Source organism: Leptodactylus fuscus, chromosome 4 (assembly GCF_031893055.1).
Source record: "Leptodactylus fuscus isolate aLepFus1 chromosome 4, aLepFus1.hap2, whole genome shotgun sequence".
In the NCBI taxonomy this organism is placed as follows: domain Eukaryota; kingdom Metazoa; phylum Chordata; class Amphibia; order Anura; family Leptodactylidae; genus Leptodactylus; species Leptodactylus fuscus.
The window spans coordinates 178804732-178817726 of record NC_134268.1 but is presented as its reverse complement, the minus strand read 5'-3'; positions in this window follow the sequence as shown (position 1 = coordinate 178817726).

Below are 12995 nucleotides of genomic sequence, written 5' to 3'. Positions count from 1 at the left end.
AACATTTTCAGAATATAGCGGTAGAAGTATGGATTGGGGCTTGATATGAACGTTTGGCTCAATATTCCTCAATATTATTCCTCTATGCCAGAAAATTGGTGTAGAGGGAATGATAAATTCCCCCCAAAATGTCTACAAGTGATACATAACACATTTTTTTCTAAGGTTAAATGCTCACGTTTTGGAGCATTTTGCTGAGCATATCTCCTACAATGAGCTTTGATTACTTTAATTTCTTAATTTAGTTAAAACCTTAGTAACCGTTAAAGGCAGCATAAATGTGGCTATGAGGGTATATTCACACGGAGGAATTTGCCACAGATTCCAAAGTTTTCAATGGGATTGCGCAGCTCGAGACTCGCTGCTATGTCCGTTGATCTGGTCCTAATCAGTAGCAGAAAGCCATGATGGAATTCATATGCTTTGCATTGATATGGGATGGAAAATCCCATCATGACTTTAACACGGGTGAATACGGCGCCAGAAAATAAGGAGCAATTCTACCCTGTGAACTTACACTAAACCTCTTTGACATGGGGGGTGCAGGGTATTAGTCGCTTCTGGGCCCTGCAACCCGATGGCGCCTAAAAACCCCTTTTACCATATAAAATACACCACTATTCTAAATAGCACATACTATTCATGGACTAGATTTTGCGCTGTGGCCCAGAAGCTTCCAGTTACACCTCTGTTCTTTGCTGTTAATCTGCCTTGACCTAAGGTACTGAATAATCAGATTTGCTGGTTTCTAAAGATATTCTGCCTGGCAACCTCATTGTAAAGACTGTGGTTGCTCTGCGGCCTATTCCTAACAACCATACTGTCAGACAAAGCCAACTGCCACAGAAAAAGGAAAAAGAATCAGCTTGGCACCAGTTACACATTGCCGTTTCTCATACTACACTGTTCTTTATCACATTTTTCACTTTTTTACATAAATTTATGTAGAAACCCTCTTCAAAGGAATGCGTAAACAGGGCACAACTTATATTTTTTTTCCTTTATTTTTTTGGAGACCAAGAATTCGATCCAAGTTTGTGAGTTGAGACGTTCCATTTTCGTGCAATCAAGGTTTAGCTCTAACATGATTGCTGAATTGCTTCTAAATTGGAGACACATGTCTAAACACTGGCGGGCGTCTATTCCAAGATGGTGTCTGTTAGGTTGTGATCCACTGGGGCTACATTCAGCTTTTGCAGTGCTTGATGCACTTGGTAAGCCTTAGTATATTCTGAGCCGTGTGTGAATATGTACAGTATGGCGAAAAAGATTAGAAGAGTAAAGCATAAGTACCTAAGTGATTTTAGAGTGATTTGTATGTATTATTCAGACTCTCATTCCCTTAGGCCGGATGGAAGTGTTACCTTAAAGTCAATGATATTCAGCTTTACAATTCAACAGCATATGCTTTCATTTTTGCACCTAAGATTTAGCATTAAGAAAAGCATAACCTCTCCTCCTTGTTTGTCCTGAAAGCATTCCAGGATTGTTAATTATACGTTGGATGATTACCGTACCATATGCCGCTCACTTTTAATTTGTTTGACCTCAATGTTTTGTGAGTAATGTCATTGCAGGCTTCACTCGAGCCTCAAGAATTGCTTTAAACTGAGACATTATTTTAGTAAGTATGACTTGTAAATGTGATCCCTTGTATGGCAATTAGCTTTAAAAACACTTACTACAGGTTTCATATGTTCTTTTTCTTGCTAAGTGAACAGTACCAGCTTTCTCTCATTTTCATGACTCTTTTCCTTCATGTCTTCTTCTATCACAAATGTCAAGATGCAGGATTACAGACCCACCAGGTATTGCACAATATAAAAATATTGGTGCACGTTATACACATTGGATGGTGCGTGTTTATTTTATTCAATTTTATTTTTTTACTATGGTCAATTCAGGATCTTAAAGGGAGTCTATCATTCAAAATACCCTTTTTAATGTTGGAATAACCTTTAGAAAGACTATTCATTTTTTAATTATTTTGTTGTTTTTTTCTGTCTAAGCTAATGAACCTCAGAGACCACAAAGAGAGCGTTCCCCCTGTGCTCTAAGCACAGCAGCATCATACCCTACAGGCCACCTCCAGGCCCTTTCATTCACGCCCCTCTCTATGCAATTGACTGCTCCTCATCATCCTCTTCACTGCTTCAGCAGCAAGTATCTCATTGAGCATGCTGCACTCCTGTAGTTCTAAGGAGTACTGAGCTACTTAGAACTACTCCAGAGTACTGCACCCGTGCAGTATGCTCTTTGAGACACTTGCTGCTGCTGAAGCAGTGAAGAGGATGACGAGGAGCAGTCAATTGCATAGAGAGGGGCCTGAAAGAAAGGGCCAGGAGGAAACATGCAGGGTATAATGCTGCTGTGCTCGGAGCATAAGGGGAACGCCCCCCTGTGCTCCCTGAACTTCAATAGCATAAGCCAAAAAAACAAGATAATTCAAAAAACGGCTGGGAGCAAGAAAAAAAGAAAGGTAGGACTAGAATAGTTTTTCTAAAGAGTGAGTTTATTTAAGATAAGGTATATCAAATGATAGACTCCCTTTAAAGGAAGTCTGTCACCAGAACCCAGCATATAAACCAAACTCTACAGATTGATTGGTTAAGTTCACCTAAATTAAATGGTGGATTACCCTTGTGAATCGGTGTCTTCATTGCTGAGTTATCACTGTTTTTGTCAATATTACAATTGGTCCAAAGAGCTAAGCGATACCATCCCCTTTCCTCCATATAGTTAATTAGCATAGTGACAAAAACAGACTTATTCCCAAGGGAAATGCAGCATGGGATCCAGTTCAGGTGACCCTCACCTATCTATCTGCAGGTCTTGTTTGATATGCTTAGTTCTGGTGACAGACTCCCATTAAACCCAGATAATCTAGATTTACAGATAGAAGGCAAACCAGGTAGACCTTTGAATATAAAGTACGTATAACCTCTGGGTTCTATTCGGGACAAGAAATATGATCCGTGTGTTGGCCAAATTCCCTGGCCCATCCACAGCTCCTGTGAACTGAAGTTACAGCATTATACTAATTTACAATGCTGTAAAGCTCCAGAATTGCTGTCCTGTATCTACAGCATCATGTGAATGTAGGACAATAAAGAGGTGGTAATTCTGAAGCTTAGAGCAACATAAATCAGTAAGAAGCTGTAAGGTTAGCTAGTAGGCTGGGAAATACACCAGGAATGGAGGTGCCCACTGTAATCCAAAGTCTTACCTTTATGGTCCCTGGTGATCGGGTGATCCAGGAACCAACATGTTTAGGTCAAGGGCAGCGACTGCTACTTTTATGTTAAATCTTGAGATTATTTGCCTAGGATGTCTACAAGACTGATATGTTTTTAGGAGGTGCTCCCATGTTCTGGCTTATTTATGTAACAGCTATGAATTTCCGCATTGTTTCATATAGCACAGTACTAATATACAATTTATGTCAATCTGTTAACCACTTGATAGTATTTACCGTGAGAATGGTATAGAAAGCAGTGGAGACTTGAAGCTGACAGTGGTGTTGAAAGGTATTGGAAATTTCCTATCCCTAAATATGCTTTTATAAACATTTGCAGGAGTTCTGAACGATGAGACTTCACAGCGCACAAGTCAAGAGGAGATCCCCAAAGTATAATGCTTCATAGTGAACGTATCCCTCCACCAGGTGTGTACTAGAACGTACACAACATTCCAGAGAGATTGGACATGCTGCTTTGGTCTAGGGAGGTAGCATTGGTTTTACATTACTTTTGTTTACTTACATTTTCCTTAAACTTCCATGACCTTACCTTCTCTCCTGAGTATTCTCTTCAATTCTCAAATTTATTCTCTTATTTTTTACCATAATTTGCTTTTTATTAGTCTTATATGTTTCCAATTCCAACTTTCCAACCTATATAATATTGGGATCTTTGTTCACTTTTAAAAAATTTTAATTTTTTTGTTGAGGAACATGTCGTTTGGGTTGAATATAATTTCTTAACTGTTTTTTAATAAAAATCTAACACTGTTTTTCGTCTGCAATTTGCATGTATTGCAATACTTAGCAAGCTGCAGAATACATCCATATCTGTGAGATGAGTAAGGGTAAGTTCACATGGTGGAAAAGGAAGACATTTTCTGGCTACGGTCTAGCCGCAACGGGCTTTCCACTGCTGTGAAAAATCAGCTGCGAATCTCAAGCTGCAGAATCTGTGGCTGCATCCGCGGTGAGATTGAGCAAGACTGGGCAAATTCCTCAGTGTGAACGAATCCTTATTGTGACGTAAACCAAACTTGGCTCAAATAATTACTCGGGAGAACACAATAGTGGCTGGCAAATATTATTATTATTATTATTATTATTATTATTATTGCTTATTTATATAGCACCATTAATTCCATGGTGCTTTCCATTTGGGGTTTACATACAATACACAAATTATACAGGTAGATATAATACTAACAATGGCTGACTGGCACAGTGGGGTATAGGGCCCTGCCTACGAGGGCTTACAATCTATGGCTTACAATCTATCTAGGGCTTACAATAGTGGCTGCAAAATAAGTCTCAACTGTAAAAGGCATCCTGCTGCTTGCATAGTATTGTAATACATCAAGCCAGGGGCATAGCTATAGAGGTCAATGTTAGCAGTCGCTACTGGGCACTAGACCCATAGGTCCCTCTGCCACATAAAATATACTAAAATTCCAAATGGCACAGGGTTGGTAGGGGCTCCATTGCAAATTTTGCAGTAAGGCCCTGGAGATTCAAGTTATGGTGCTGCATCAAGCTGAAGGGAAATCTCATTCCAGAGGTTTATTTCTGAAGGTCTGGTAATTGTCTGTTGTGTTAGTTACAGTACATCAGCTAGTAATATCCCAGTTTATGAACATTCAGACTTTCTCACACTCCTCTCCATTACGGACCTTATTTCCTTCCCAGATATTCATAGATAGATGTAAGTCTCTATCTAGATTCCTCTTTATGGATATGTATCAACCCTTCACTTTTATTTTGTATGTTGTTTCTACAGTTTCTACATTTCTGTGGATGATGTGGTCTTATGATGCTTCTGCAGACACCATGTTATAGACAAGACAAGCTGGTGGCTATGATCAACCTAAAACTATGTAAGGCTGAGTTCACACCTGCGCCTCGGTCTCTGTTCTCAGGTTTCCGTCTTCTGCAGACAGAAGATGGAAAACTGACAGACTGTGTCCGGCCGTGAGCACTGGTGAGCGTTTTATGCTCTCTGCAGCGAGACCGTTTTTTTTAAACCAGACACAAAATCCTGCATGTCCGACTTTGTGTCTGGTTAAGAAAAAACGGTTTAGCCGCGGAGAGCATAAAACGCTCACCAGTGCTCACGACCGGACATTTTTCAAACCTATTCATTTGAATGCGTTTGAAAAATGCCTGCAGGTTTCCATTTCCTGCCCATTTTCGGGCAGGAAATGAAAACCTGCATAATGGAGACCCCGGGCGCAGATGTGAACGAGCCCTAAGTAATAAAAGAATATGTAATGTACATGGGCCATTCTTAGAGTTCATAAAGTGTGGGCATCAGTATTAAATTTTTAATGGGAGTGTGGCCAACCCCTTTTAACTCCATATTATAAATATTATTTATATTGTGCATCAATATTTTCTCATCCTTACCACAAGTGAATTTGGGCACATGAACACCTATTGTTTTCAGTGTCTTGTTCCTTGGTTTCTCACTGTTGTCATATTGGGACACCTACAAAAGCTGTGTCATTTTTCATGGTAAGTCTTTCATTAGATATTGGTCTTCTTGGCCATAAGCCATTGCAAAAATTCCAGCATTAACATCATGGGTATTAGAACCCCCATCTGGTTCAGGGGGGCTGAATATCTTTAGGATATAACCCTGGGGAAGACATAGCAGGCCCCCTCAGCTCTGCAGCAGCCAGGAGGAGAGCTGGAGGATTTAGTCTTCTAGCCAGTAACAGCTTCTGTATCCAGTACCTACTACACGTAGCCTCGAGCACCATAAGCCTTATGATCTGTATCAGCTCTATTGAGCAACCAATGTGTGTACTGCCGTGACAGATCCAAGTAACCCAGTTTGCTACATTACATATTTATTCCATTCTATAAATCAAAATTACCTTGTAAACACATACTTACTTATTATACCTAAGTATCTGAACATACCAGTTCTCTCACAGTAACATCTGCTTTGAAGTCTGATTTATCTCAGAGCCTGATCTATTTGGATACAGATCTACATACAGTAAGTACAACACACGGAAGTTATTTTTATTGGAAATTTGTTAATATGTTCAGGAATCAGAATATTTTCACATGGCTTTTCTCCACCTAATTAATGTATGGAGATTCTATGTCCGGTTTTCTATACACAAGTGCACCCAAGGCAACCGAAAAATTGCTATCTCTCTGTTTATCAGTGACTTAATTTTATGACCTCATTTTATAGCCATAAAAATGACACAGGGATATATTTGCCAGGAGGAAACCTTCTGTGCCTGGTATGGTTCCAAGACCATACAATTGCATTTCTGTGATATTATGCATCATATATTTATGCACACAATATGTTGACTTTTTGGGTAATGTCCTTTAAACGAAAATATTTCTATGTGTTTTATGTAAAGAGCAAATGCTCAATATTATTTATTTTTATGATGATGCATTAAAAAAATCTATCATCGATGTAAAATATTCATATGATCTAGATTATTTTAGTTACTTTCACATTGTACAACATTGTTCAATATGCTGAAAACCTGCTGTGAATTGGAATTGTGGGCATGAGGCTCTGGTAAGCACTTTTAGCCTTAGCCAGGGGCCTAACTATAGGGGGCTGCAGAGGTATAAGTCACAACCAGGCCCAGGAATCTCTACAACATAACAAGACACCAGTATTACAGATTTTACAAAGCAAGTGGGGACCCCATTAATATTTTGCACCGGGGCCAAGGAGCTTCAAGCTCCACCTCTGGACTTAAAAGGGTATTCCCATTTTAAGGATCGTATTCAGATATGTAGCTTAAAGAGGACCTTTCATGTCCTCGAGCACATGCGGTTTTATATGTCACTAGAAAGCCGACAATGCGCTGAACTCAGCGCACTGTTGGCTTTCCCATTATGTGCCCCGGGGCTGGAGATATCGGTGCCGTTACCAAAAGCTCTTCACTGTTAGAAGGGCATTCCTGATAGTCTAGCTGGGAACACCCCTTCTGACTGTACTGTCTGTAGTGCTATACTGTCAGAGGGGGCGCTCCTTACCATGCCATGATGCTGAGCTGTGATGAACGCAACTTGCTCCCCTTCTGATGCTACTCATCCATAGACTAGTACTGAAGGGGGGGGGAGGTCATTCCTTTCAGCCCAGCCATGACACTGAGCAGAGAGGAAAGATAATTAGCTTTCCTCTAACTAAAATTTTTACCAAATATATTACTTCATCTATCTTGCTTCATTTGCCAGATACAAACTTAATCTCTCTCCTCAGTGTTTATAGCTGGTTATCTAGGTTACAGACCTGTTTGCAGGTTGGAATGATGACTTATTCCCTGCTCCCAGCCAACCATATTCTCTTCTATCCCTCTTTGCATACTGCTTTCAGTTTTTGAGCCCTGATAAGGGCAAGATAAGTTTTTAAAGCAGCTTCTGATATCTGTCTATGTAAATCTGGACATAACTTGTTCACAACAAACCCCAAGCTGAAATGAACTGAAAACCAGGAAGTGGAGGGGAGAGGAGACAAGAGGGCAGCTGAAATCCTGAGATGAGAAAGCCCCTTTAACAACTTTTTCCCACTCACAATAGTTAGCCCACATCCAAAAGATAATAAAGGTTATAAATGCTAGACTGCAGGTGGTCCAAGGGTGACCCTACCCACTAGGTGTCAGATCCACATTCACATATCAATGGTGGGGTGGCATTGTATGGCAAAACAGCTCTTCGACAGTGAAGAAAGCATGGGACTCAGTGATAAAGTCTTTGTGAACAGGTCACGTCCAAGTCACGCATGTATAGTAAATGTGTTGCCAGGTAAATTTCCAGGGCTTCTCTTTATATTCACCATACTTCATTGTAGGTAAAGAAGAGAACAGAGATCAAGGAAAGCAAAATATTCCAAAGCAAATCTCTAGAAACGAATATCGAATCTTGAATATTTCACTATTCGCTCATCTCTAATCTCTAATAAATATCATGTGATTATTATAGAAAGGTCAAGGAATGGACAAGTAATCTTACTCATTAAAAAATAATTGTATCCTTAGCTGACAATAACAAATAAGACAACCATCTAATTACAATCAAGCATCATTAAAAGCTATTTAGAACTTATTTACAAGCAACTTTGAAGAAAACTCATGTATTTTACATTCCACATTTTTGTAACATTGTTTATTGTAATGTTGATACAATTAGCCGCTTTTGATCTCTCAGAGCCTTGTGACTCTATGTATTGTTCAGTGGTTTCTTCTCAATTAGCTTAATGTATGATTTCATTGACTATCTATTTGGAATAATAACTTTTTTAAACAATGGGGCCAGAATTCTGAGCTCAATGTTTTATGGAAGACTTTCAAAACCAAAGAGGAGTCTCTCTTCTCATAGTGAATTCTGATAAGAGGACTAACTAGGAAAGAGTGGGCCCAATAGCAGGGGTTCTGGCTACCCCCACACAGTCCCTGACAATGATTAATGTAAAAGCAATCACATCTCTCAAATTTCAGGGGATTGGTGGACTACACCTCTCACCCCACTTGGTCCACATCCAATCCCCATATGACCCCACCCAATTCTAACCAGTTCTTTTATGCCCCCAGAGTACCCTCCTTTATGTAACAAACAGTAAGGGTTTGTTACTTCCTTCTATACAATATAATATCCTCTTTCTTTCGCTCCACACATTATGATGTGCCATTATGTTCCCCACACACATTATAATATCACCTTAGTGCCCCAATACTCTATTATGCCCCCCTCAGCATCCAAACACAGTATAATGCCCCAAATAGTGGAAGAAATTCATCAATTCCTCTACACCTCAGGGACAATTTAGCAGCTGCAGTGCATGAATTAAGATTACTGGTAAAAATGGAAATAGTCTAGCCAAAAATTATTTTGCCACTATCATACTTTACTAGGCGTAGTGGGGCCCCTATGCCAAAAAAGTGGAGTAAGAAAGTCACAAACATTGGTTTATACTTTAATAATGACACATGCTACAAACATTTGCCAACTTCACCCATCACGCTCTGAGCAGGGCCATTGGTCATATTAGAGTTATTGTTATTAACACCAGTTTTCTGGCATAAATGATGCCTGAAATCTAAAATCTGGTGTAGATTTCAGTGTAAGCACATGAATTTTGGTTTTACAGAACCTGTAATTTTTCTACTGTCTTTTTTGAGTCAGAGAACTTTGTCATATTCTGGTCAAAAAGTCATCTTTTTTATTCTTACGCTAGGTTCACACTAGCGTTCACCTGTCCGTTCTGAGCTTTCCGTCTTCTGCATGCCAGAAGTCGGAAAGCTGAGACCGGGTCCGGCCGTGAGCGGCGGTGAGCGTTTTATGCTCTCCGCCGCGAAACCGGATTTTTTTATCCGGACACAGAGTACTGCATGTCCGACTCTGTGTCCGGATTAGAAAACCCGGTTTCGCGGCGGAGAGCATAAAACGCTCACCGCCGCTCACGGCCGGACATCTCTCTCACCCATTCAAATGAATGGGTGAGAGAGACTCCTGCAGGTTTCCGTCTCCTGCCTCTGTTTTAGGCAGGAAACGGAAACCTGAAGTACGGAGTTCACAAAGCAGATGTGAACGAGCCCTTAGTTTAGTTTTATGCCTCTCTTCTGCTTCCCAATATCGGGGGTGCCCTTTTGTAGTCAGATTTATAGTGTTGCCATATTTGTTTCATATTTCCGATCTGAAAAAAAAGTAAAAATCTTGAGAAGGCACTAAACACAAAGTAATGTTTATTTGGACCTTGACGTTCTCATACTATCAATGTAATGTACAAAAATTTAACCTAAAATGTCCATCTTACGTGATAATGTTCTGTTTAAACTCAAGAAGAGCATTAAGATACAGATTGTACAAGAGCAAAACATGTCTGGTTTATGAATATAGAATTTTCATTGTGATAAATTATCTTAATTTTGGTCTGAGACTACAGAACCTTTAATTTTTCTACTTGATTCAGAGCCATTTGGCTTACTCTAGTCAAGAAGTCAGTTAGTATTGATAGCCCAATCCATGCATGGGATGTACAATATCTTGTCACTCAAGTCATCAAAATAATTTGATTAAATTTTTTGATGGTTTGCGTTCCTTTTATTAATATTATTGATCATTAATCAAATAAATAGGTTACATATTTCCAATTTATCCACAGAAATGTAAATCCTTGCTAAAGCCATGAATTGCACCAGTCCTGGATATACTGTATATGTGCCAACAAAGTATCATGAGGGTACGACCACATGGTGCAGCCATGACAGACACAGCTGTGGTCTGGATGAGGACTGTGTGGCCATGCCAGCTGTCACAATACTCCATTAACTCATTAGAGAAGAATGGATTGTTGAGTGTTTTTACTTAACGGCTGTGTAGTGACTTGCAAAATCGTGATGCTATTAACTTGAAACAGTCAGATTGTAGTGGATTTTAATGGAATACTCTGGCAGCTGGCATCGGTGCTTACGTTTTATCCACCCCATTGTTGAATAATGGTCACATCTTGGCCACATTATGATGCAATGTGTGGTCATCCCCTAATGTACAAGTTACCATACAGCCCCAGCCCTATATATATATGTTGAAGCCCATTCATATTCTGGCTAGATAAACTAACTATAATATAACTCAGAATTGCAATATATCACAAAAAAACAATAACCATTCTGTTTGAGGAGAAATCTCTGCAGTAACCTGTAACATAAATTATGCGTCTCTTTTTTAATTAAGATAAGATCTAGATCTAAAATTATCTAAAAGTTTGGTCAATGTATTACTAATCTACTATCTAAGGTACTGGAATTAGAAGCATGTGGAAATGTGTCTTTGAAGTTTTTTATTATCCATCACAACCAAATTAGTTTCATTTATTAAAAACAGATATTTTTATGTTATATCAGGTCTATAAAACAATTGTCTCGGAATGATTGGGGTATTAGATAAAGTAGCAATGGTGAAATAAAATATATGATAGGGGTGTAACAAGTACCTGAGAGGGAATGGTTTTTCTCTCGCCGTTGGTTAGGGGATAATAAAGCTGCCTGATGCAAATTAAAAGCACTTCATTAGGAGATCAATTGTTACGGATCACAACACAGAAATAGAAAATCCCCCAAAACAAACTGCAGCAGATTTTCTAGGTTCAATGTCCTTTTGCCTTTACACTAAAGAACTGACTTGCATGTTGTGCACTATATTTATAATGCACTTTACTCTAGGTTTACACTTGTGCTTGGGTTTACTTAGGGACCCAAAGAATGAAAACACAATTTGCTTAAAAAGCGTTTACCCATGGACCCTATAGATTATAATGGAGTATACCGGGTTCCTTCCATGTTTCTCACTGAAAAAATGTACTTTTCAAGTGGATTTGGAGATGGAATTCCCAAACGGAATCCAAGTGCTGCTTTGACCCAAGCCTTAGTCCCTTTTTCGCCTTGTCTGACAATCAGTGGGGATCATCAAGCAGCAGTGAAACCTATCAGAAAAGGGATAGGACTTAAGATACGACAATGTGCAACCATTCTAGGTGACATCCAGCTCAACATAAAGCTAATAGAAGTGCTCCCCCTATGGCCTCAACCTCTCACCTCAGCCAACACAGACAGGGGTAGTAGGAGGAGTGGACAGGCTACAGTGATAGGAAGAGACCATTCTCTGAACCATATCTGGCATTGCTGGAGACATGGACTTTGACATTTTTGTGCAACTTTTATTTATAATCACTGTTTCCCACATGAAGGTGGTTGTGTATATTAAACTCTATCTATCTTTATTTATACTTTGCTCTCTCAAAAAATATAGATTGTGGTATATGGCAGCTGTTTGCAATGTACAGTATACACAGTTTTAGATTACAGCTTCTGTTTTAGTGCTTTAAGTGAATACCTCTTGTTAATGCAGACACTTTTGGGATACATGCACATACATTACACACCTGGACCTATTATTTTGATATATTTTTGTGATGTCAGTGAACTAGCGGGAACAGAGCTGAGCAGCAGTTAGCAGCAGCCGATAATGAAGCCCATTGATGGAAAGCAACAGCCCTAAAGTCTTTTTCTGCTGTACAAGGTAATGTGATTAATTTATATCTCGGTTTTGTCCTTACAGACTCCCTTTAAAGCTCTCTCATTGAAAGGTATATCTGCATCCTGGTAAGGATTAACATGAAATTCAGAACAAAAACAAGCAGCATTCTTGGCATCCCCTTCTATGTCCTATAAACATAAGATGGACATCCTTGACTTCTGCCAGCCTGTCTTTGCATCATCAGTTCTTCACAGTGTCAGTCTGACTTCCCACTCTTAGGATCCATTCACTTCATCTAGCAAATCTTGGCCTCAAAACGGACAGATATAGGCCCTGACCCTAGTGTTTCCCCAACTCACTGTCACATACATGGACCTGTGATATTACATGGGCCTCACTTCTATACAGTGGACAGGGCTGCAGAGTGGCTCGTATTACTTGAATAGGACCAGCTTGCACGCACTCCCATTTCATTGCATGGAGGTTGCTAGAACAGCTGATCTGTGCAGGCTCTGGGAGTCAAATACCCATGGATAGCATACAAAATCAGTTTGGGGCCATAAAATAAGTTGTGGCCAAACATAGCGAGACACAGCCAAAAAAAAAACACTGTGGAAAAGACCATGGGAAAATGCATCACGTTTTTGAAATTGCAGCTTTTCCACTGCAGATTTTTTTTCCTACAATGTGTGGATGGGGTTATCCAGAATCTCATCCACTTTGCAGGTAATGGAAAATGCAG